This window comes from Rhinatrema bivittatum, chromosome 6, assembly GCF_901001135.1.
Source record: "Rhinatrema bivittatum chromosome 6, aRhiBiv1.1, whole genome shotgun sequence".
In the NCBI taxonomy this organism is placed as follows: Eukaryota; Metazoa; Chordata; class Amphibia; order Gymnophiona; family Rhinatrematidae; genus Rhinatrema; species Rhinatrema bivittatum.
Genome location: NC_042620.1, coordinates 317,443,763 through 317,469,691, shown reverse-complemented (window position 1 = coordinate 317,469,691; position 25,929 = coordinate 317,443,763). Strand labels below are relative to the sequence as shown.

The window sequence follows — 25,929 nt, the reverse complement described above, 5'->3', positions numbered from 1 at the left end:
CCCCCAAACATTTGTGGGGAAATGATGCCAGCATCCCTGTGAAGCCCAGTCAGAGCATTTTTCCCTTTTTCCCCCCTCATCCGGTGTCCTTGGCTTGTCCCTCGCATCCCTGCATCTCTCTTCGAGCTGTCAGCTGATCTCTCTGCTTACTCTGCATCCCCCTTTCTCTTCAAGCTGGCTGGTCCTTCCGTCTCCCTTTGGTCCCATGGCCCTCTGGTTTTGCAAAGAACATACTAAAGCGAGCTGTTTGCCAAGTACGGACATAACCAATCCAGCACCATCAGCATAGTCCCTGACAGATGCCACTAAACTACCTAAGCATATTTTAAATATCTACATATCTATCTCTCTCTATATATTGTAGATCGATATTTAAAAATCCTCAGTTGATAGATTGAATAGGTGTTGGTCTTTGTTAGTACTTGCTTGCTTCTGCTTATTAAATGTAATCAGTTTAATACTGTATTTTTAAAGTTCGTGTATATTAGAACCAAACCTTTTGGGCTGTCCCTGAGAGCACTTTGGTTCTGATTATTATGCTGTGCAGTTATAGTTTGTATACATTTATGTGGATGGAGGGGGAAATAGGGTTTACTTTTAAACAACTGTTCTGTATCTGATTGTGTGATCCATAAAAATAAAAAAGCACCTGTATTACACCTCCGAACACTGAGAATGGTAGAACCGTAAGGTCCACGAAGAGAGGCAGGGTAGGTTAATTATTGGATGGTTATGTTTCTCTTTGAAAGTGACTGTCAGTGGCTTGACTTGTTGCTTTTGGATGGGTTCTGTTTATTTAGGCAGAAAGATGGTTGAACTATTGCAAGTTTGAAACTTGTAGGCGTTAACCACAATCATCAAGGTTTAAACTCTTCATATGAAAGTGTCAAGAGGCAGACATAGTGTTCCTGGCACAAGGGCCATTTGGGTGATTGTTCTGCCTTCCATTAATCTGATGCTTGGTGTCTCAGCAAAGTCTTATTCTAGTTTGCTAATGATGCTCCATCTTGCAACAGTAGAAATCTGCCAGCAAATTCTTTGTGAATTCATAGGCTGATTAAGAAGAAAGACAGATGGAAACCTTGTGCTATATATCTAGAAAAAAAACTGAACGAGCCTGTTTCAGCTATTGGGGTATCTATTTACAGCTGATGATACTAATCCATAAAATGTTACTCAGCTTAATATTTTCAATGAAGCCAGAGGAAAATATATATTATATATTGTATTATAAAGAGAACTTTCTGTTGCATAATATGAAATCAGTCATCACAGGTAAATATGAAATATAATTTCAAACATGATTTTACATTTAAATGCTAACCATTATTTTATTATAAACAAATATAACTAAAAACTAGACCTTGTTCAATTTTATTCCTGAACTTTGAAGATTTTGGTCTGATTGTTACACAGACAGCATATCCATATATCCAAAAGAGGCATAAGTAGCTGCAATATGAAAAATGAATTAAGCTGGACAAAAATATTTGCCACACTTTGGTATTCTAATACTTAAATTAGGCCCAGATGTACCTGGGCAAGTCACTTTAATTTCCCATTGTCTCAGCTACCCACTATGGGCCTGAACTGAAAAGCATTTACACACGTAAAACTGGGTTCTACTCGAATAAATATACTATACTCGAGTAAGTGGGCTTTTGAAAATTACTATGATAGTATATTACATTTACGTGTGTAACCCCTTTGAAAATGACCTCCTTAGATTGTAAGCTCTTTGAGGGGAGGGACTTATTGTACATGAGTAATTATTACCATTGTACAGTGCTGCATACATCAGTAGCACTATAACAATAAATATTATTGTTATATAATTGTTTTAGTTTGATGATTATAATTATGGTCTCACAGCCAGAGAAAATACAGAGAGTAGCACTCAAATGAATCTGCATTAGAGCATATGTCACTTAAGGGATTAACCAAATCTTATTTGTAACCAAATTTTGTGGGTGAAAAATTGGTGGGATTCAGTTTGCATGTTTAGGTGATGTTTCTTGACTCTGTGCTGCCCTGTGCACGCATGCTGTGTGTTGCTCTGTGCATGGGCAATGCAATAATATTGGGAGACTTCAATTATCTATTGATTGGGTAAATGTCACATCAGGACATGCAAAGGGAGGTAAAGTTCTTAGATGCCATCAATGACTGCTTCAAGCAGCCGCTGGTCGTTGAACTATATTATTAGATCTAATTCTCAGTGGAATGGAGGGCCTGTTGCAAGAGATAACGGTGGTGGATCCGCTTGGCAGCATTGGTCATAATGTAATAATATTTGACAGAATCACTGGGTGGTGAATACTAAGGAAAGCTCCTGAAGTAGCATTTAACTATAAACGAGGAGACTATGATAAAATGAGGAAATTTGTTAGAAAAAAAAACCTAAAAGGAGCAATTCACAAGGTTAAAACCTTGCAGGAGGTATTGAACCTGTTTAAAATTACCATCCTTGAGACCCTGACAAAATATATTCCGTGCATTAAAAAGGTCGAAGGAAAACCAAAAAGCAGCTGGCATGGTTTAATAGTAAAGTGAAAGAGGCAATTAAAGCCAAAAGGGCATTATTCCAAGATGGAAAGCAGACCCAAATGAGGAAAATAGGGAAGAACATAATCACTGGCAAGTTAGATTTAAAAAGTAATTAAACAGGCTAAGAGAGAATTTGAAAAGAAGTTTGGCAGAGAGGTAAAAACAAGTAATAATAGCTTTTTCAAGTACATTCAAAGCAAAAAGCCTGTAAAGGAGACATTTGGGCCACTGGATGACTGAGGGGTAAAAGAGGTGGTGAGGGATGACAAGGAAATATCAGAAAAAAATAAATGAATTCTTTGCCTCTGTTTTTACTGAGGAGGATGTCAGGGTCATATATATATAAGAAACATTTTTTGATCTTCATGACTGAGTGACTAAACAAAATCACTGGAGGATGAAATTAATCAGACAGACTAAACGAATACAAATCACTGGGACCGGATGGTATTCACCTCAGTTCTGAAAGAACTCAAACTTGAAATTGTAGACCTGTTTCTGGTGATTTGCAACCTATCTTTTAAAACAGCCACAGTACAGGTGACTGGAGAGTGGCCTGGGTGACACCAGTTTTTTAAAAGAGCTCCAGGTGTGATCTGGTAAACTATAGACCTGTGAGCCTGATGTCTGTGTTGGGCAAAATGGTAGAAGCTATTCTTAAAAACAAAATTACTGATCACATAGATAGACCTGGTTTAATGGGGAAGAGTCAACAGTACCTGAATGTAATCCTCTTTGAAATGGCTGCAAGGCAGAATGTAAATAAAAAATAAATGATTTTTGTAAAGGGAAGTCTTGCCTTATCAATTTACTAGATTTCTTTGAAGGTGCAAATAAACACATGGATAAAGGTGGGATGGTTGATGTAGTGTATTTGATTTTCAGAAGGCATTTGACAAAGTCCCTCATTAGAGACTTCTCAGGAAATTAGGAGGTCAGAGGGTAGTACTAAATGGTCATTTTTCCAAATGGAGAAAGGTAGTTGTGGAGTGCCCCAGGGATCTGTATTGGACCTGTGCTATTTAGCATATTCATAAATGATCTGGACAGAGAAACAGCGAGTGAAGTGACCACATTTGTACATGAGACAAAATTGTTTTGAGTCATTAAAATATCAGTAGATTGTGAAGAAATGCAGAAGGACCTTGTGAGACTAGGAGACTGGGCATCTAAATGGCAGTTGCAAATTTTTTTCAACTCATTTTATTAGAATTTCTGAAAAATGAACAGCCTTCCCTCGCAAGAGGGACAGGCAGATGCAATTTAATGTGGACAAGTGCAAAGTAATGCAGGTAGGGAAAAATAATCCCAACTACAGGTACACAATGCTGGGTTCTGTGTTATAAGACACCATCCAGGAAAAGGAATCCTTGTGGACAATACCTTGAAATCTTTGGCTCAGTGTTGTGCAGTGGCGGCCAGAAAAAGCAAATAGAAAGTTAGGAATTATTTGGAAAAGAATAGAGAACAAAACTGAGAATATCAAAATGTCTTTGTATAGACCCATGGTGCAGAATTATTTTGTGCAGTTCTGGTTGCCCCATCTCAAAACAGACATAGCGAACTTAGAAAGGTACAGAGAAGGTCGACAAAAATGATAGAGGATGGGAGAACTCCCTTTTGGAGAAAGGTTAAACAGATTAGGGCTCTTTAGCTTGGAAAACAGACAACTGAGAAGGGCTAAGATAATCATGAGTGGGGTGGAACGCGAAAATAGGGAATGGTCATTTACCATTTCAAACAACACTAGGGTTTAGGAAGTGAGATACGAGAAATAAATCAGCTATTGGGGATCTGCCGGATACTTGTGTCCAAGACAGGGCCTCTGTCAGACAGAGAATGCTGGGATTGATGGACGTGGCCTGACCCAGCATGGCACTTTTTATCTTCTTATGTTCATGCATGGGTAAACGGCAACCAGGCTGAAGAGGAGACTAAAACACCGTAGGGAGCGAGTTATATGGTGACAGAGTAACAGAGCTGCTCAGCTGGCAGGGAGGCCAGGCGCCATCTGTAGAAAAGACCATGGGTTGGAGCAGTGATGCAGCTGGCAGGGAGGCCAAGCTCTGGCAGCCGAGGAACATGAGCTGCCATGTGTATTGAATGGCATGGCTATTGGTGAATGCAGGCCTCGGCAGCAGACAGAGTGCTACTGCTACAGGGACTGAGGTGAGGGATGGGGAGAGAGAAGGCAGAGAAAGGGGACTACAGTGGTGGGGGAGAGAGGAAGGGAGAGAGAAAAGGGAAGCATGAGAATGGGATGGGAGTACTGTGGGGAGAATGGCTTCCCCCCTGCACCCCTGACACACATACACACACACCCCTCATCCCAACCATTCACACCCCCATTCACACCCACACACATGCCCCATCTCACACTTACATTCACATATGCCTCACCCACTCACAAATATCACATTCGTCCTCACACATAACCCATCAGACTCCTCACACATAGCCCCCACCCACTCACATATACAAACACATCCAGTCATATACACCTCACCCAGTCACAAACACCAAACACACGTCCACTTCCACATCACGCCCTACTTAGGCACACACATAGCCCCCAACCATTTGCGTGCACACACAGTACCAAACTTCTTAAATACACATATTTCCCACCCAGTCTCCCACACAAATGCTCCCCCACCAACTGATACACACAGTGCCCCTACTCAGTTACATACATTCATACAGCCTCACCCAGTCAAACACAAAAACCCTCACACCCCCCACTCACACATACAGAAAACCCTGCGTACACCTCCCTTTCCCACTCACTCACCCCCACTCTACCCTGCCAACACAGCCCCATTAGCCACTAAGTCGCAGATGAAGGCGTATTGTGAGTTGAGGGTCCACAGGATGACATTATAAGGAGGGTCTCCAAATAGGGATTTAATAAGAAATAGGGGATGGAACGGGAGATTGAACTTAGGTTAGGTTTCCCATTACTCAATGATGGGCATTCCCGCTACGTGTGTGTGTGGGGGTTGCCGTGTGCCTTGATTCTTCTTTGATTTTCCTGGTGCCAGGGGCCACCAGGTGGCAAGTTTCATGTGCTGTGGTGTCTGGGGAGTTTTCCAGCCTGTTTATAAAATTAAGCTATGGCATTTGTTGCTGAAAGATATGGCCAAGGCCAGTAAGATAGCTGGGTTTAAGAAAGGATTGGGAATGTTTTGGGAGGACAGCTCCATTAACGACCAGGTAGAATTGGGGAATGGAACAACCACTTACTTCTGGGATTGAACAAAAGGGCTTAACAGGTCGTTGGTTTGACCCGGTACGGTGTCTCTTATTGAGGTATTTGAGTATGCTTATTATAACTACCCTCTCTCTCTGCTCCTCTAGGGCAGCGCTTCTCAACCGGTGTGTCGCGTCTCCCGGTGTCCCACTACCCCGTTGTACTTTCCATCTCCCTTTTTTCCAGCCCCCGCGGTCCAATTGAAAGCCTCCTTTCTTCCTACCCCCACTGCCCAATCGGAAGCCTCCTTCATTTTGCCTTCCCCCGCGCAGGCCAATCGGAAGCCTCCTCCCTGCCACCTGCCAGTGGGAGTAGGAAGAAGGGAGGAAGCCTTTGATTGGCCGGTGAGGCAGGCATGGCACTGCCCGGGGGTGAGGTGGGAGGAATAGCAGTGTAGAACCCCGACGAAGCAAGGCCGCTACGGGAGCCCATCCCCGTAGCGGTGAAGAGGAAACCCGACCGCGACGGTGCAAGGCCGCTACGGGAGCCCATCCCCGTAGCGGTGAAGAGGAAACCCGACCGTGACGGTGCAAGGCCGCTACGGGAGCCCATCCCCGTAGCGGTGAAGAGGAAACCCGACCGCGACGGTGCAAGGCCGCTACGGGAGCCCATCCCCGTAGCGGTGAAGAGGAAACCCGAACCCGACGGTGCAAGGCCGCTACGGGAGCCCATCCCCGTAGCGGTGAAGAGGAAACCCGACCGCGACGGTGCAAGGCCGCTACGGGAGCCCATCCCCGTAGCGGGGAAGAGGAAACCCGACCGCGACGGTGCAAGGCCGCTACGGGAGCCCATCCCCGTAGCGGTGAAGAGGAAACCCGACCGCGACGGTGCAAGGCCGCTACGGGAGCCCATCCCCGTAGCGGTGAAGAGGAAACCCGACCCCGACGGTGCAAGGCCGCTACGGGAGCCCATCCCCGTAGCGGTGAAGAGGAAACCCGACTTCGACGGTGCAAGGCCGCTACGGGAGCCCATCCCCGTAGCGGTGAAGAGGAAACCTGACCGCGACGGTGCAAGGCCGCTACGGGAGCCCATCCCCGTAGCGGTGAAGAGGAAACCCGACCGCGACGGTGCAAGGCCGCTACGGGAGCCCATCCCCGTAGCGGAGAAGAGAAAACCCGACCCCTAGCGATGAAGAGGAAACCCGACCTCTGACTGAGGCGCCCATCCCCGTGGCACCAAAAAAAGAAGGCCCGCCGGATTAAAGCCATGGCTGAACTGGCGCCCATCCCTGCAGTGAAGGAAGAAGTTATTTTTGGTGAGAGCTGGTGTGTTTGTGTGTGAATGGGTGCCTGGGTGAGAGCTTGTGTGTGAATGGGGGCCTGGGTGAGAGCTTGTGTCTGTGGGTGTGAATGGATGCCTGGGTGAGAGCTTGTGTCTGAGGGTGTGAATGGGTGCCTGGGTGAGAGCTTGTGTCTGAGGGTGTGAATGGATGCCTGGGTGAGAGCTTGTGTCTGTGGGTGTGAATGAATGCCCGGGTGAGAGCTTGTGTCTGAGGGTGTGAATGGATGCCTGGGTGAGAGCTTGTGTCTGTGGGTGTGAATGGATGCCTGGGTGAGAGCTTGTGTCTGAGGGTGTGAATGGATGCCTGGGTGAGAGCTTGTGTCTGTGGGTGTGAATGGATGCCTGGGTGAGAGCTTGTGTCTGAGGGTGTGAATGGGTGCCTGGGTGAGAGCTTGTGTCTGAGGGTGTGAATGAATGCCTGGGTGAGAGCTTGTGTCTGAGGGTGTGAATGGGTGCCTGGGTGAGAGCTTGTGTCTGAGGGTGTGAATGGGTGCCTGGGTGAGAGCTTGTGTCTGAGGGTGTGAATGGATGCCTGGGTGAGAGCTTGTGTCTGTGGGTGTGAATGGGTGCCTGGGTGAGAGCTTGTGTCTGAGGGTGTGAATGGGTGCCTGGGTGAGAGCTTGTGTGTGAATGGGGGCCTGGGTGAGAGCTTGTGTCTGAGGGTGTGAATGAATGCCTGGGTGAGAGCTTGTGTCTGAGGGTGTGAATGGGTACCTGGGTGAGAGCTTGTGTCTGTGGGTGTGAATGGATGCCTGGGTGAGAGCTTGTGTCTGAGGGGTGTGAATGGGTGCCTGGGTGAGAGCTTGTGTCTGAGGGTGTGAATGGGTGCCTGGGTGAGAGCTTGTGTCTGAGGGTGTGAATGGGTGCCTGGGTGAGAGCTTGTGTCTGTGGGTGTGAATGGGTGCCTGGGTGAGAGCTTGTGTCTGAGGGTGTGAATGGGTGCCTGGGTGAGAGCTTGTGTCTGAGGGTGTGAATGGGTGCCTGGGTGAGAGCTTGTGTCTGAGGGTGTGAATGGGTGCCTGGGTGAGAGCTTGGGTCTGAGGGTGTGAATGGGTGCCAGGGTGAGAGCTTGTGTGTGAATGGGGGCCTGGGTGAGAGCTTGTGTCTGAGGGTGTGAATGAATGCCTGGGTGAGAGCTTGTGTCTGAGGGTGTGAATGGGTACCTGGGTGAGAGCTTGTGTCTGTGGGTGTGAATGGGTACCTGGGTGAGAGCTTGTGTCTGTGGGTGTGAATGGGTACCTGGGTGAGAGCTTGTGTCATTGGGTGTGAATGAATGCCTGGGTGAGAGCTTGTGTCTGAGGGTGTGAATGGGTGCCTGGGTGAGAGCTTGTGTCTGTGGGTGTGAATGGATGCCTGGGTGAGAGCTTGTGTCTGAGGGTGTGAATGGGTGCCTGGGTGAGAGCTTGTGTCTGAGGGTGTGAATGGGTGCCTGGGTGAGAGCTTGTGTCTGAGGGTGTGAATGGGTGCCTGGGTGAGAGCTTGTGTCTGAGGGTGTGAATGGATGCCTGGGTGAGAGCTTGTGTCTGTGGGTGTGAATGGGTGCCTGGGTGAGAGCTTGTGTCTGAGGGTGTGAATGGGTGCCTGGGTGAGAGCTTGTGTGTGAATGGGGGCCTGGGTGAGAGCTTGTGTCTGAGGGTGTGAATGAATGCCTGGGTGAGAGCTTGTGTCTGAGGGTGTGAATGGGTACCTGGGTGAGAGCTTGTGTCTGTGGGTGTGAATGGGTACCTGGGTGAGAGCTTGTGTCATTGGGTGTGAATGAATGCCCGGGTGAGAGCTTGTGTCTGTGGGTGTGAATGGATGCCTGGGTGAGAGCTTGTGTCTGTGGGTGTGAATGGATGCCTGGGTGAGAGCTTGTGTCTGAGGGTGTGAATGGGTGCCTGGGTGAGAGCTTGTGTCTGAGGGTGTGAATGGGTGCCTGGGTGAGAGCTTGTGTCTGTGGGTGTGAATGGGTGCCTGGGTGAGAGCTTGTGTCTGAGGGTGTGAATGGGGGCCTGGGTGAGAGCTTGTGTCTGAGGGTGTGAATGAATGCCTGGGTGAGAGCTTGTGTCTGAGGGTGTGAATGGGTGCCTGGGTGAGAGCTTGTGTGTGAATGGGGGCCTGGGTGAGAGCTTGTGTCTGAGGGTGTGAATGAATGCCTGGGTGAGAGCTTGTGTCTGTGGGTGTGAATGGGTACCTGGGTGAGAGCTTGTGTCTGTGGGTGTGAATGGGTACCTGGGTGAGAGCTTGTGTCATTGGGTGTGAATGAATGCCTGGGTGAGAGCTTGTGTCATTGGGTGTGAATGGGTGCTTGGGTGAGAGCTTGTGTGTAGGGGTGTGAATGGAAGCCTGGGTGAGAGCTGGTGTGAATGGGTGTAAGAGCTTTTGTGTGTGATTGAGAGCTTGTATATAAGAGAACATGAGTGTGATTGAGAGAGAGAAACTGGTCAGGAAGATGACTGGTGTGAAAGAGACCGAGACTGGTCGTGGGGTCTAATTGGGGGTGTGTGTGTTGTGAGTGACTGGTTGTGGGTGCTAAGGAAGAAGATCGAAGACAGAGCTTCAGCAGCCCTTGCTGCTTCTGGTTAGTGCTATTGGCCTGGAAGGGAAAGGAGTAGGAGAGTTGCTGGAGAGGGTAAGTAAAGGTGGCTTTTTAAATTTATTTTTCTTGATTGACTGCCATTTTAATTATTGGGTATTATGCGATGTCTGCTGTTTTGAAGTATTTTATTGATATTTGGACATGTTTTAATAATTTTTATGAGTATTTAATTGAATATTATTCTGTTTAGCAGCTGTTTTGTATCATTTTTGGTATAACTTTACAATGATTTCTGTGTGGGGCTCTGTAGCATCTTGGCTTATTCTGTTTTCCCAATAGGAAATGTTTTAGTGTTTATGGCCTGGTTTAATAGTTGTATTTCTTAGATAGGGTTATTACTGTTTGCGTATGTTCCGTAATACAGGTGTAACTTTGTGCAGGTTAGTTTGTGTGCATTATTGCAAATCCTGAGTCTGTTAGGTGCTATATTTCTCTTTCCATTTCTCCAGGTTCGCACTGTATGCAGAGTGGCTTTTTTGGTTTTCCGTTCCAGTTTCTGTCTCCATATTTATAATTTGTGTTTTTTCTCTACTTGGTGAAGGTCAGTTCTGGGTGTGTGACCAAAGTGAGGTATTTTACTAGCATGTAGGCATTTGTATCAATCTTATTTGATGTGTTTTCTCAATAGGACATACATTAGTGGTAAATTACTGTCTTTTCATAAGGAAGGCTATTGTGCCTGGTAGTAAAGGGAATTTGTTTTGCTTTTACTGAGATGTCATCAGAACCAGAATATCTTTTTTTTTTGTATGGTGAGTTGTACGGGTTATGCCCTAGATCTGCTCTGCACTCATTGCTGGGGGTTGAGAGGATTCCTGTGGATGCAGAGTGCATGTTTACATTTAGCCCCGTGATGGTCACATGTTCAGTGTGTCACGCATGTGAGAACCATTTGTCAGGTGTGTCCCGGCCAAAAAAAGGTTGAGAACCACTGCTCTAGGGAATACTTGATTAGGTAATTGAATCTCACTGCGTTGCAGCCACTCTCTGGACTGCTTCTACTTTGTGTACTCCCTTTCCGGAACTGCCCTTTTCATATTACCAGGAAGCCCAGAGTGCAAATGTTTCTGTCCTCCTGGTTTTCTACAGAGCCAAATTAGTACAGTAATGATAACAGGGTACTTTGCATAACATTCAGATGCTCACCGGGTTTGGTGGACTTAAATGACATTTCCATATGTTTACATTGTAGCTGCTGTTGTGCTTGATTGGTTTGATTTCAGCTCCCTACTGAGTTTTGTCAGCATGGTGTTTGTTTTCAGGCTTTACTGTTTTGCACCTTTTTGAGTAACATTGTTTGATGATTTTATGATTGTTTGTTGTTAGTTGTACAGCACATGGAACAGTAGATACTGCAGTCTATAATTGCGTAAATAAACAGAAAACGTCCACAGAAAAGGATCGCTTGATCCATCCAGCCTGCCACATTTGTACCTGCCTCCAGTGCTGTCACGGCTCTTCCCCTTCCCTCTCGCCTTTTAGCTGCCAATAAGGCCCCTTTGTGTTTATCCCATGTGTGCTTGAAGTTTCCCACCGTTTTGGCTCCTGTAACTTGCTGGAAGTAGAAAAATGTTTTCTCACAATCCTCAAGACTGTCTTCCCTTTTGCTTCATTTGATGACCCCCCCTTGTCCTTGAGCTTTTCATTCTTTGAAAATGTTTTTTTCAGGTGTAGTATTGAAGCCTGCTAGGTATTTTAATGCTTGTATTATATCTTTCCTTCCCCTTTTTTCTTCTAGAGAATGAGTGGACAAACATCTGGGCCCGAGGGCCACATTAGGAGCTTTTTCAAGATGGGGAGGGGGGGGGTGCAGTGAGTGTCTTTGAGGGGATTCCCCTTGGAAGAACAATTTTGTATTTTTCAGAGGTTGGAGGAGTGGGAAGGAGGAGTTCTCTTCCCCTCCCCCAACAGCCAAGGACATCACTTCCGGCCCACCGATGTCACTTTTAATCAGAAGTGACATGCTCTTGCCAATGCAGGCCATTTGGAAACGTTCAGGCTCGCTGTGTATGGCTTATCGAGTAGGCCATGTAACATTTTGGAGGCCCTTTTGAATAGCCTCCATCTTTTGTAGATGTGGTCTCCAGTTCTTAAGGTGGGCATCCATACAGAGACATTTCTTCCTTCTTTCTACAAGCGATACCTCTCTCAATGCACCCAAATGTACTATTCGATTTCACAGGAAACAACAAACTCTGATCGTGTAAAGCCATGTTACATACAGCAACACTTCTACAAAATGCCATGAAAAAAAGAGGGTGACCAAAATGTAGAACAATTGATTATGAATGAGAATTCAAATGAATGTCTTATGAAAAATTGTTCAGTAAGAAAATTTGTAGAAATTCTATTATAGCAAAATATTTCAAAATGTATTCCAATCTGCGGCATTTATAAACTTGGAGGTTCATATTCTGACACAGTCCAACTAGCAAAGTTAGCAGGATAAACTTATCTGGCTAAATTTGGAGGTATATTCAATAGTGAAACCATACTATTTAATATAGCAAGCTATCTTACAGAGTCATTTATCAAATCACGTTAGGGCCTTATTGTGGGCGATAGGGTCCTAACGCCTGCGATAACATCATAATTCCTGTGATAAATAACGCATTGTGAGATGCATATGCAAATTGTAAAATTTTTCGCAAATGGGAGAAGTTTGGGTGGAGTAATTTAAAATGATGGGTTTTTAGCATCGCGTGTGCTAGCATAACACATGCTATCGTGGGTTTTTTCCTGGCGTTATGCTGTGTGATATGCCCGAAACGGGATTTGTGCTAAAAATCACTAATGAGAGAAAGAGAGAGATGCACTCTCTACCTAGCTACTATCAAGCTAGGTTGAGAGTACAATGTACAAATCTCATCTTTGTGTACCTTTCCTCACTCCAAATCACATCAGATCTTCACTGATGTTACTGTGCTGTTTGTACTTCTGACTGTGCATGTAATACTGCCCCCCCAAACCTAGGTCACCACCAAAACCTCACCCTGAGTTACTAGTTGCACCTCCTACAGTGGTATAAATTATTGCAGGCATATTCTTTCGAAATTTATAGCAAAATGATAAATCTAGGTCTAAGTTAGCTGGCTAATTATAGCCACCTAACTTTAGGGCAGCTCTTTGGCCTGACCAGATTTAGCTGGCTAAGCCTTCTGGCTAGCTCTGAATATTGGAGTTAGCCAGTTAACTCAGCTTCCCTGGAATGCCCAAACTTAGCCTGCTAAATTCTAGCTTCCTAACTTATTAGGCGGCTAGAATTTAGCCAGATTTGTGCCCAAATATTCATTCAGCTGGTAACTTCTGAATATGGACCTCTTGGTTTTTTGAGGTGGGGGAGAAGCAAGAAGGGGGTGTTTGTGGTCCTGGCTGCAATGCCAATAAACCTTTTAGCTGAAGTTTGCCAGCTGCTGAGAGCGAAAATATTCCATTCTTCTTTAATTTAGGCCTCCCCAAAAATCCATTCCATACATTCTGTAGTGTGTTTGTTTTGATGCCAGGGAAAATCCACTTTTTGGCCATCGGTGATATGTTTTTTTAATCTGCATCACCAGTGAATAGGGCTGTATAGCACAGTCGCCACAATGAAATGCCTCTCCACTGCAGCATAACAACACCTGGTAGGCACTGAAGAGTGAAAATACTCAAAGACATAAAAAAAGGCTTCTGTTCTTTCTCCAGAAGGTTCTTGTATAGGAAGTATCAGAGAAATTAGCAAAGATATTTTTTAAATTCTTCTAATTTCTAATTCACTGTGCTTAAATAAAACCTGAATGTGCGAAATACTCTCCTTAGTAGATCTTCTATTAGAGCAAAGCACTCTGCTAGAAGTTTACAGCTCCAGGCTACTGCTCTGTCAGCGCCCTCCACGCTGCTATCATTATACACCATTTTGTTGGATTCATGACCACACTGCCGCACCTTTGTACCTTGGCTGTTGCTGGCCCGGTTTGCACAGGTTGCAGTTTCTTCCAGTTAGGCAACTGCCACCCTTTCTACCTATTTGATTCTATACTGCTTTGAACCTTATGTAACTGTTCTGGTTTTATTTAATTTTTTTGCCTTTATTTTCATATATTCAAGTGGACTTACATGGCAGCCACACAACTTCATACATGATCAATGTTCTGGTCATTAATGAGACTGCAATTAATAATAAAAGGCTGGTTGTGAAGAAAGGCTATATGGAATAGCAGAATACCATGACGACATGGGATTCTACATCTATTCTGATGAGAATAACTGCAGAGTTATTCCTCAGACTATATTAATTAAAATAATCTAATTAGGCTGCCATGTCTCTTTATTACATTATTGTTACTGTACATTGACTAAGCGTTCTGTCTCCAAGGTTGACGTTTGATTCCTGAGGGAGATCGCTAATGCTCCTTCCCTTCCATCCACTCTTCTGACTTCTGGAGCTTTTTCCTGTTGAGTGATCCCTGTGGGGCTCATATAACACAGTCAGTCTGTTCTTTTGATGCTGTGCACCATATCTGCACCAATGCAAAGTCTGGGGGTAATTCTGCACCAGTTTTCAAAGTGAAAGTTTGCACATACTTTTACTTTGAAAATTGACCCAGAAAAACTAGCCACATCCATTGACACCTAAGTGCAAACCCCTCCCCAGCCCCTTCTCTTGTGCACATAGAAAGTTGCCCTGCCTGTGTGCACGTAACTTTAACCACACATGGGGATGGCAACTTTCTAAAAGTCATTTCCGTGGATTAAGTACTGTTTTCCAGCAAAAATATCTTTGGAAATTTCCCTCTGTTTCATTGTATCTGCTACTGTTACAACTTTCCTATGAAATTGGAGTGTAAAGAATCCTAGGCCCAATAGATAGACTTGGATTTAATGTTTAACATTTTTATTAAAGTGAACAGGGACAACAAACATTTAAGCCAAAATTTGAAAAGCCCAGTGCGCTAAAAAACTGGGAGATAAGTGTGTGGCCGTGCCGTGCTTGTGCTGAGCACATTTTAAAAATGGCCCAGCCACGCGCGTATCCCCTGGTACGCGCGAACGTGCCGGGTTCCTTGAAGGGGGCGGGCTGGGGGACCGGCGTCTGGGCGAGGGGCCGACCAGGACAGCAGCCATTAGGCCCTGTCCCGGGGAAGCGTGTGCCGGCAACTGGCTGGTGTGCGAAACTTACTTCATCTATAAAGTAAGTTTCAAAATTAAAAAGAAAAGGAATTGGGGAGGAGAGGGGAAAGGGGAGGCAGAGTATAGGAAGGGGGATAAGAAAGTTCCCTCCCAGTCCGCTTCTTCATTGGAGCGGACTGGGAGGGAACTGGTGTAGGCCCGATTGTGTCGCCATGCATATATTTTTTAAAAATCCCCCCCTTGCACGTGCGAGACGCCACCCGCCCGCATAAAAATGGGAATCGTATTTTATAAAATGTGCTTGCTGACACGCGCATGTTATAAAATTGCCACATCCATGTGCGCACAGCGGGAACTGCGCGTCCATGGACGCTTGCGCACGACTTTAAAAAATCACCTTTTAGTGTACATAGTTCCTTTCTATACTGAACAATTCCACATGAATCATTTGTGTTGTATTTTCTATCCAACATAAAAGAAAAAACAAATTCAAATAATATGAAATTAATAATATAGAATATCCTTTACCTACCTACCTCCCAATTCCCCTTCTCACCCAACTCTGTCTTATTCCTGGGACTAAACAAGAACAGAAAAGCTAGAGAAAGAAAAAGGAAAAAGATAAAGGAAAGAGTCTTGGAGATAAAAGTTATAAGCAAATCCAGAGCTCCTAAAAAAGTTATTAATATAGGACAGTATTACAGAGAATTAACTACCTCACTCCTGACTCTTGGAAAAAGCGATTGAAGATGTGCTTCCGAGATCACCAAGAAAGCTCTCTTGTGCTTGAGAGGACTCCAATTTTTCCATCTGCAATAAGGCTTGGAGTGCGATTTTCCACATCCAATAAGAGGGAGAATCCTGGTCTCTCCAGGATGCAAGTATCCCTATCTTGCCCACCAAGCAAGCCTTCCTGAGCAAAAAGAAAAAAAAATGTCCTTTTAATTTCTTTGCTAAATCGTATTATTCTAAGTTTTTGATCACTCTATTCTTCTCTCGTTTGGGCTCTTTGGGTTTTACTGGCATGGTTCTGTCATGGTTCACTGACTATTTTTCTGATCGATCTCAACAAGTCGACTTTGGTGATAGTGTCCCTTCTTGGGTTTCTCTTTCCTCTGAGGTACCCCAAGGCTCAAACATGCTCTCAGTGGCACTGTTTAACATCTGCTTGATGCCAACTGCTAGCAAGCCTTGGGGTGCACTACGGATTGTACGCAGGTGACATACAATTCATTTTTCTATTAAGGTCTTCATGGTCCCAAACTGAACAATTCAGCTCTTTGTTTATCTTCCATCCATGCCTGGTTAAAACATAACATGTTCACTTTAAACATTAATAAAACTGAAAACATTGTTCTTTCATGCTTTTCCATTACAAATATTCCTGATAAAATTGTTTTCAGAGTTCAGGAGATTGTTATATCCAATTCTGTCCGTAATCTTGGAGTTATCATTGATTCACCTCTATTCATGCATGACCACATTAAAGCAGTTACTCCAGACTTAATTTTCAAACTCCTATTATTAAAGACACTTGAAACCTCTTCTAGATTCTTCTATATTTCGCACGGTGCTTCAGTCTCTCCTATTTTCCGGGCTTGACTATTGTAACACACTTTTTACTGGCCTCCCAGCATACCGAATGTAATCTGTCCATTACAAATAATATAAACCTCCGCTGCTTAATTTTTAACAAATATGCCCTTACATGATCATAGCACCCCAGCATTGCATTCTCTCCATTGGCTCCCCATTACTTACCATGTTCAATAAACTGGCTACAATAATCCATACTTTACTGATGTTTCCTCTCCATGGATTAAAATTGTATATGCCCTGTCATTCACTAAGGTCCTCAAGTCAAGGACTGTTAGATGTTCCCTCTGCCGGATTAGCTTGGCTTGATAAAACCAGGAAATGCACCTTCTCGACAGCTGGTCCCACTGTGTGAAATTCCTTTCCAAGAGAAACACCATGCATTTCAGAAAAGTATTAAAGACTTCTCTCTTCTGAGTGATTTATAATTCCAATATCTGATCTGTTTAATGCTTTGCTTACAGCAGTTTTCCATTTGATTACTTGTATTCGTCGTTGCTTCCATGTTGACCCATTATGGATCTTTTTATTGTACCCCGCCCTGAACCTTGGAAAGGCGGGTAATACATATTTTAAATAAATATGCCATCTTAGGCCTGGATTCTTCGCAGAATGATGAATCCTGCGAAAATGGGGGTGGGGGGGGGGGGGCTGCGAAAGCCCTCAGCCTTCACGCCACGGTGCTGTGATTTTGGCAGCCACGGTGCGCCGGCTGCCGGCTTTCGCTTCGAATAGCACCACCGTGAAAGGTGATGCTTTTCGGCACGCTACTGCCAACGATAATGTTAGTAACATTATCGCTGGCAGCAAAGCCACCGCCGACTCCGCCCCTCCCCGCCACGACTCCGCCCCCCACCCCGACTCTGCCCAATCTAATTTGCATGCTATTGCACGCGAAAAGAGCCTTTTCGCATGCGATAGAGGCTTATCGCACGTGATATGGCCGTATCGCTTGTGATAAGCCCTTAGAAAATAACCCCCTTAGACGCTAGAGGTTGCTTTTTTCCCTCCCATTTTTTTTTAAAGGTTTTGTAGTTATATTTCAACTGGAAGGGTAGCAGTCAGCCTAGCACCGATCCCCAATGTATTACCAACTTTAAAGCAGCTTTGAGGGTAAACATTATTGCCAGATGGGGTGAACGGCAGGGCAACAACGCAGAGCAGCAAGAATCTCTGTCTGGTCCTGCTCCATAGTCTTGGATTTAATTGTGCTCTTGAGCAAGTGATAATTGTTAGGTGAGTTAATGCATGTGATATGGGAAAGAAGAGGAATAGCAGGGCAGATAGAGTTTCAGAGGACTTTTAGCAGTGATGAGAAACAAATCTGGGAGATCTTTGATTTACAAACTTTATCTTGAATGTGCTGTGAAAGTTCGTTGTTGTTTTTTTTTTAAAGCAGCTGCAGCAAAGTCTTCTGGTAACTACTCCCAGATAGGTTTGAGTCAACATGTCTGAAAATCAAATGGAATGCTGGTAAAGCTCTTTCGAGGGAACAATGAAATATATTGGCAAATTCTTCCCAGATAGTTTGACAGATGGGTGAAGTTTAGTGAATTGAATATGAACCTGCAGAAATTGCACTCATTAAATGACATTTTAACCATTTCCATTTTCGCTGCAAAGCGTCAACAGAAATATGGAACCTTTGATAAAATTGCTTTTCTTTCCCTAACTCCACATGCTGGTTACGTACAAGCTGAACGCAGAAGGCCAATCAATATTTTATCGCAAGAAGAAATTACTGTGAACACCTAATATAGACCAGTACAGCCATCCTTATCTTGGCAATCAACATCCCCTCTTCACATCCAACATCAATTTTGAGGTTTCTGAGTTCTAAACAGTTTTCCATCCCTCTATTCACATAACCTAGAAAAGACTTCCAAATCTGCATATGTTTATATGGGAGATCCAAACTCTGAAATGTAAGCTTCTCCATTTAAGTCTACATTTTCTTTAATGGTACATTTCCTCAGATGGAGCTTGAGTATTTTTCCAACAATGCACAATCTCACCCCTAATTTTTATGTAATGTTTTACTGTACCCAGCCATGAAGCATGTAAGGGCGGGCAATAAATATCCTAAGTCAATAAATAAATAAATACTTGCCACTCAGATGTGTTGCTAGGTACTTAAAACATCTGGAGCTCAGTCCCATAAGCCTCCTTGCCCCACTTCCACCCACAATTTTGATAAATAACTCAACAATCACGAACAACTCTCTCCCTTCCTCGAGAATAATACTATAAAAAGGGCAATTCATCAATGCTATAAGCACATTGACTGGCATATATATTCTTTTAATTTAAACCCCTGCATTCTTTTCTCAGATCCAAGTTATTTTATTCCCTTGTTTTATTGTAACTGCATTCCTTAGCCTTCTCTTGATCTATGTTTTTTACTACTATTATTATTATTATTATTTATTACTAAATGTTATTTTTTGATTTTGTTCCTATCCACTTGTTAATTGTGAACCGACATGATGCGATATTTATCGCGAATGCCGGTATAGAAAAACTTTAAATAAATAAATAAATAAATAAATAAATAAAAACACATAATTGGACTTCATGCTTTTACAAGAGGAGTACAGGATGGCTTTAGATAGCTATAGGATGAAAGCAGAAGACCCTGAAAGGTCCTACTTTTCTCACAGAATTTTACATGCAGAAATAATCTATTTTTTTTGCCACCATAAGATCTTTAACAACCATATCAGATAGTTTAGACATGGCAGGAAATCCTGCTTCAGACCCCCAACCATTGTACTGGTTTTTTCAGATTTCTTCTCTAATAAGGTCTCACAAATTTGCCAACAGTTACTGTTTGCTTCAGCATTCGGAGCTGACACCAAAGACAGCATACTAAAGAAATGGGATCAATTTTCACAGGGTACGAACAATGAAATTAGGCAAATAATTGCAAATATGAGTTATGCATCTTGTTTATTAAATCCTTGTGTCTCAATATTGCTAAAGGATATTCAAACTGATGTTTTGGTTTTCATTATAGCAATAGTCAATTTGTTGCTAACCAAAGGATATCTGCCTCCATTTCTAAAACACAACTATTCGGCCCATGTTGAAAAATATCCACTTTGGACCCTGCCCTTTTGCCAAGTTATTGACCTGTCTCATCTTTACCATTTCTTGCTTAGGCACTGGTAAGGAAACAGCTTACTGACCATTTGGAGGCACACACAATTTTAGACTGGTTCCAGTTTGGATTTCGTCAACAATGCAATACTGAGATAATTACATTTTCAAAGTTTTCATGCATAGGAGGCTCTAAAATGAGGAGTAATGGGATGAAAGTGAAAGGGGGTAGACTCAGGAGTAATCTTAGAAAATATTTCTTTACAGAGAGGGTAGTGGATGCATGGAACAGTCTCCCTATGGAGGTGATAGAGACAAAAGCAGTATCTGATTTCAAGAAAGCATGGGATAAACACAGGGGCTCTTTGAGGGAGTGATAGGAGTTGTAAGCTGAATTAGTTGGGTGGATGAGCAGACTATTTAATCCATATGGTCTTTTTTTGCCATCATGTTTCTGTTGCTGTGCTTCTATCTAGCTTAGATACAATAATATGAGGCTTTGATCATGACTTTAAATACTCTTGCTATATATTTCAGCAGCGTTTGGCACAGTCAATCATCAGATCTTACTTTCTTGATTTAAAGATACTGAACTGTCTGACACCGTGCTGGATTGGTTTACCTCATTTCTATCTGACCATGTCCAACAAGTTAGAATTGGTACTGACATGTCCCCATGGAAGTCAGTCTTAAACGGAATTTCTCCAATGTTCGACTCTTTCAGCTACTTTGTTTAATATGTCACCATTACGTACAGTATCAGGTTAGGGTCCAAACAAACTCTATGCAGATCACATTCAGTTCTTTCTACCTGTCAGCATGGTAGGTGACTTATGAGATGGTCTCAGTTTGGCTGGCATCTGTTAGACAATGGCTATGGCATAATAAACTTGCCCTAAAAACTCCCTCACCAAACTTTCCACTGGTATTTGAGTTTGAGGGCTGTAAAATGCTGCTCATAAGTCGTATGAAATCCGGGAGTCATTTGGGACTCCAGTCTATTGATGCAGGCACAGATCAAGAACGTTGTCAAATCCTTGTTCTATAAACTCTTCATGCTTCGTCAGTTGAGACCTCTATTGAATTCACACGATTTTCGTTCAGTGGTGCAGACTCTGGTGTTGTCAGGCTTGGACTACTGTAACTCATATATGGGGCTTCTGGCAAATACAATCCATGCAATTCAGATTGCTCAGAACTATGTGGCTCATATATTTTCTGGCACCAATGACAAGGATCATGTGACCCCTATTCTACAGGTGTTTCATTGGCTTCTAGTGCATTGGAGGATATGGTGTAAGACTGCTATCTTAATGCATAAACTCCTGAGCAGTATTTTCTCTCGGTGGGTCTGTGCCATGCTACAAATTTATCAACCAGTGTGAGCTTTGCATTTAGAGCTGCATGGCCTCCTGGAGATTCCATCACTGCAATTGGCTCATTTGACGGAAACCCTCGACAGACCTTTATCTGTCATGGGCCCTCTATTTTGAAACACCCTGCCAGGCCTCTGAACTCAGACTTTAAGAAATTGTTAAAAACTCTGCTGTTTAAGATGACATTTGAAGGACATAATTTGTGACTGGGGTCTTGCTGGGTAGTTCTCCTGTTTGTAGAAGGGTGGCCAACTGGCTTGGGTATATACTGAGAATTATCGTCAAGGAGCAGACAGCTGTCTTTGCTTTAAGTGTTGTTTATATGTAATTTTATGAATGTACCTTGTTACCCACTTTGATTCTGAGAAAGTGTGGGCTGTAAATTGTTTTAAAATAAATAAGAATTAAACTTTTAGTGATCTCTGTTATTTTTCCCTATGTTTCCCATGATGGAGTTATTGTGCACGGGCTTTGAGGGGGGGGGGAACTGTGATTGAATTGCTGATCAGTGAAATACACAGGCTGCTGCAGGGAGATCAGAGGTATAGGCACTGCTAGATAAAATGAGGCTGCTAGATAAAAAGCGATGAGCTGGGGTATGGTGATGAAGGGAGAGAGATAGGAGCAGCACAGGCCCTGACTGCCCAACCCTAGGTATACTCTTGCTGCCACCAGTATATGGGAAATGAATCAATTTTTTTTTCTTATGATAGGCACCTCCCACGTATCCAAACAGCATATAAACTCTATTTAGTGATTATGTATTCCCCATGGTGTCCTCAGTTAAAGTATGGACCCTTAACCCAAATATTTAAATAATTGGACATTGTCACAGATATGAATCATTGAATTTTGAATGTCCTTTTTTATGTAAAACCTGTTACAAATGCATAATGTTTAATTGAGTTAGGAGAGGGCTGGGGGGGAGGGCGCAAAGGCTGTAAGGTTTGCCTGAAAAGTCTAATACCCTTGCACCAGCCCTGCTCTGGAGCCACATGCAGACAGTGCACATGGAGAGAAAGAGGAGACCATAGAAGCCCCCAGAGCCACACACAGGCAGAGAGGGGAAACCAAGACAGCAAGAGTGAGAGCTGGGGCAGGGTCAGTAATATTGTCCCCAAAACATAGTCAGAGTCTGACTATGTTTATTATTCCGTGACAAGGAAAAATGCCATCTGCCTCCCATGGTACAGGGAGCAGCCCAAGAGAGCCCAGATTTATACCCCAGGCATACCACCTAAAAAATCTCACCCTTTAGTCTATAATGTCACTCACTGGGACAGAGCACCCTTGGCACCTGTATCTCCAGCTCATAAAACTTGATGGATCATAAGTGCTTGCAGGCCAGATTTAGGCCTGTGATTGAAGTGCCTAAATGTGGCTGGCCAAGGTAAATGCTTAGCACTGAAATCATTGCTAGTCACCTAACTTACCGGTACTTCTCCCAGGGTGAGATCAGATTGGAAATTTAGCTCAGTCTCATTGCCAAACCTTAGCAAAATCTTAGTGTAACCTTACAATACACTGCCTCTCATAATCAATAGGATTGATCCAAGGGGGGTAGGCTTTGGGTATGCCTTATTTCTCAGTCCCTTCACCCTCTAAGTTCTCATTCAACTCCAAATAAAACCACGGGATTCACTCTCTTTGAGACCAACCTCCTTGTTTATTGTCGTGCATATATTCGACACAGAAAGTACAGTTTCTTGTTATGAGGCAATATATTGAATTCGATGAAATCCCAAGCTGTCAGCACATCAGTAGTTGTCATTACCATTTGATGCAATTTAATAGTCTAATATCAGGCAATGCTGCTCATATTTCTGAGATGTTGCTGTCAGTGGAACTATTTGTAACCCTATGGTACTTACATAAGAATGGTTTGCCCCATACTTCAGCAACAGGAGTCCCAATAAAATAGTTGGCATTTCCCTCCATGGAGTTTCCAAATGCCCTACGGAGAGCTGGGGTCCTCTAGGGCAGCATGCTGAAGGAATGCTGCCGGTTCCAGTGATCTCCAAGAAATGGCTCAGATGAAACAACAGAAAACATGAAAAATTCCACAAGGGTTGCTTGAGTAGCAGTTTAGCTAGTCACCATGCTTACGTTAACAAGTATGTAGATTATGGGGCATGTAGACCTGACTCATCCTTTTTCGTGTTATGAATGAAATTACAGTTTCCCTCACAGAGGCAGACAACAAGACTAAAAAGAATGCATTACATGTTTCCCCCCGTATGTTGTATAAAAGGTAACTGTAAATCCAGCTGGACTTGGAAACCTGTTCATTTTTTTACCCCTTCATTTGCCAGGAAAACCACCTCACAAAAAAGGATTCTGTATACTCATATCTGAGCTCATGGTTTCAGGACTGATTTATATTCTCCAAATCTCCTTTTGGTCTTTCAAGATGCATGAAGAACTATTCCCTCCCTATCTTTAATCCCTGGCAATTGACTTTTATGCTGTCCACGTCTCAATTTTAAATCTAAAATTCAATGTGCATTGTTTTCTTTCTCAAAGAAAAATTGGTTTGCCTGCCTCATATTAAACTCAATTTGTTCATTCAGCATCAGGTTCAGTTTAGTCCATCTCACCACTAATCTTTTGTAAACTTTTGTGATCCCAGTCAATATATTAGCAGACTCCAAAGAGGCTCGTTCTCCCTTAAATTCCCGAGTCTTCCTTTGCATTGCCCTTTTGCAGTGTGAAGTGCAGTTTTTAACCTTGTCTTAAATCTTTAAATGCCTCCTAGAGAATGTCCCTTCCCAGCTCTCAATTATTATTTTTCTTAAAATAATTCTTAAGCTCTAGTTTTATTTCCTTTGTTGGATCCTTTTTTTTCCCCCCCAATAATCTTTACACATGAAAATTCTCTCCTACATCTGGAGCTGTTGGCTAATTCAAAGCTCACTAGAGCATGATCTGATAAGATGATACCATACTTTACTCCCCTTATGTGATTTTTTTTTCAATTCTAAAGTAACCAGGATATTATTAAAGTCTTGAATGTATTCCTGCAGAGGAGAGAAAAAAAGAATATTCAACTTTCTTGGCATGCAAAAATTGCCCACTATCTACTATTTCAAATTGACTCAAGTAGAAGCTTGATTTTAACCCTAATATTTTATCATACATATTAGTTTTTCTTGATTTATCTAAAGTCATTTTAACACAGCATTCAAATTTCTTCTGCAAAGACAGTTAACACATGGAGCTGCCTAGTGTGCCATAGTTTTAGGGACAGCGCTGCAATGGCATCTCCGTGCTACTGGGCGGGGACCTGGAAGAGGAAGTAGTGTCATGTGCATTCATGTAGGAGGGAAGGAGGAGATGCCATTATGGTACAGGGAGGAGCCGGAGCTGGAGCAGGCTGCGGCACTGGCCTTATGGTGAGAAAGAGAAAGAGGCAGAGAAGCTTTGCATCAGCCCAGGTGGCTGAAGAACGGAGGAGCAGGAGGCAAAACAGCATTGGGGTAGGGGCAGGAACAACGCTGGCTCTGGCAGCCCAAAGAAAGAGGAGGAGTTCTGTCAGCTGCAGGGGAAGAAGGAAGAGGCCACTACTGCCTGTCCTTTCAGAGGGGAAAAAAAGTGAGTGACGGAGTATTGAGTAAGGGAGAGTGTGTGTGTGTGTGTGAGAGAGAGAGAGCATGTATGTGAGTGCGAGCGAACATCAGTCTGTGATTGGGTGCATTGACTGCATCTGTATGTATATAAGAGAGTGCAGAAAGCTTGTGTACAACAATGCCCTCCCCTCCACCTGCTAACCCACAACAATCTCAGGGCCTCTGGAAATAAAAGGTTCCCAGGCAAGAGTGTGGGGATATTTTTATCCTCAAGTTTTAATTCGGGGAATATATTCAATTCTAAAGGACCATAAAAGAATTTCTCAAACTGGGCTAGCTCCTCTGCTCTTTCCCCCATCTCTCCTGTCTCCAAGGGGTGGATTCTTTTCTAGGGGCAGGGGGAGTTAATCTTCTGGGCCCAGGCACTGGAAACCTTCTATGTGTGTGTGTTACCATAGCTTTTTGGGGCAGGTACCTGAACAGACAAGGCTAGACTCAATGGATGGGTGTTTAAACAACATTTTACTATGATTGGTAATAAGGAAATCATGATGTAGAAGTAATTAATGGTCCAATTATGTCCAGGTTTAATAAAGGCTTTAGAGTACTGGATTTTAGAAGTACTTTTCCAGTGTAAGTGTGCCTCAGTTGGGGAGTTGAGATCTTTGTGTGATCCATTGGGGAAGAATAGGTATCCCAACATGGCTGGGGCTGTTGCGCTTCCCGGCCGCATCTGCTCTGCGGCCGGGCCTGCTCACCTGGACCGACCGACTACCAGCTCCGCCCTGAGTCCCTGCACATCTCGGCTGCGGCTTCCATGGGCGTACCCGGCTCCTTCATGGCCTTCCTGGTCGCAGCTGTCCTTGTGCTAGGGCTCGGAGTTGGCCCTGTCCCCTAGCTCGTGCACGCACGTGGAGCTCTTCCGAAATTAAAGGGCCAAGCACAGGAAAACCTCGGGCGGCGCCCGAGTCTGACGTTACTTGATCAGGGTATTTAAATTACAGCTCATCCCCTAGCTCATTGCCTTGGCAATCGGGTCATACACTCCGGTGTGTCTAGTTTGCCTTCCAGCATCTCCTGTTCCAGCATCTCCTGTTCCAGCATCTCCTGTTTCAGCATCTCCTGTTCCAGCGTCTCCTGTTCCTTCATCTCTCCATCCCTGGTAGTACCCTCTGGACTGATCTCATGCTACTGACCATTGCTTGCTCCTGAATATTCTTGATTGCTGCCTGGACCTGACCTCTGCCTGTTCTCTGACTACTCCTGATTGCTGCCTGGAACCGACCTCTGCCTGGACACTGACTAATTCCGGATTGACTACAGGTACTGACCCCTGCTTCGGCTGAACATTCTGAACTACTACTCTGGCCTTGATCCTCGCTTTCCATCCGGACTCTCTGTTCTGGCCTCCTGTGACCGCTAGACATTCTGGTTTGGACCTCGACCGCGCAACCTTGTTCATGGTGGGCACTCCTCTGCACTTCTTTTCCAGGAGATCCTGCGAGGCCCACCTAAGACCAGGTGGCC

The 25,929-nt window shown here is 44.0% G+C and overlaps 1 protein-coding gene across 6 annotated transcripts in view; it reads left to right on the top strand.

The window, feature by feature from the left end:
- LOC115094464 (probable E3 ubiquitin-protein ligase MID2) overlaps positions 1 to 25,929 on the top strand; it is an 839,223-nt gene that overhangs the window by 140,682 nt on the left and 672,612 nt on the right. The window lies entirely within an intron of this gene.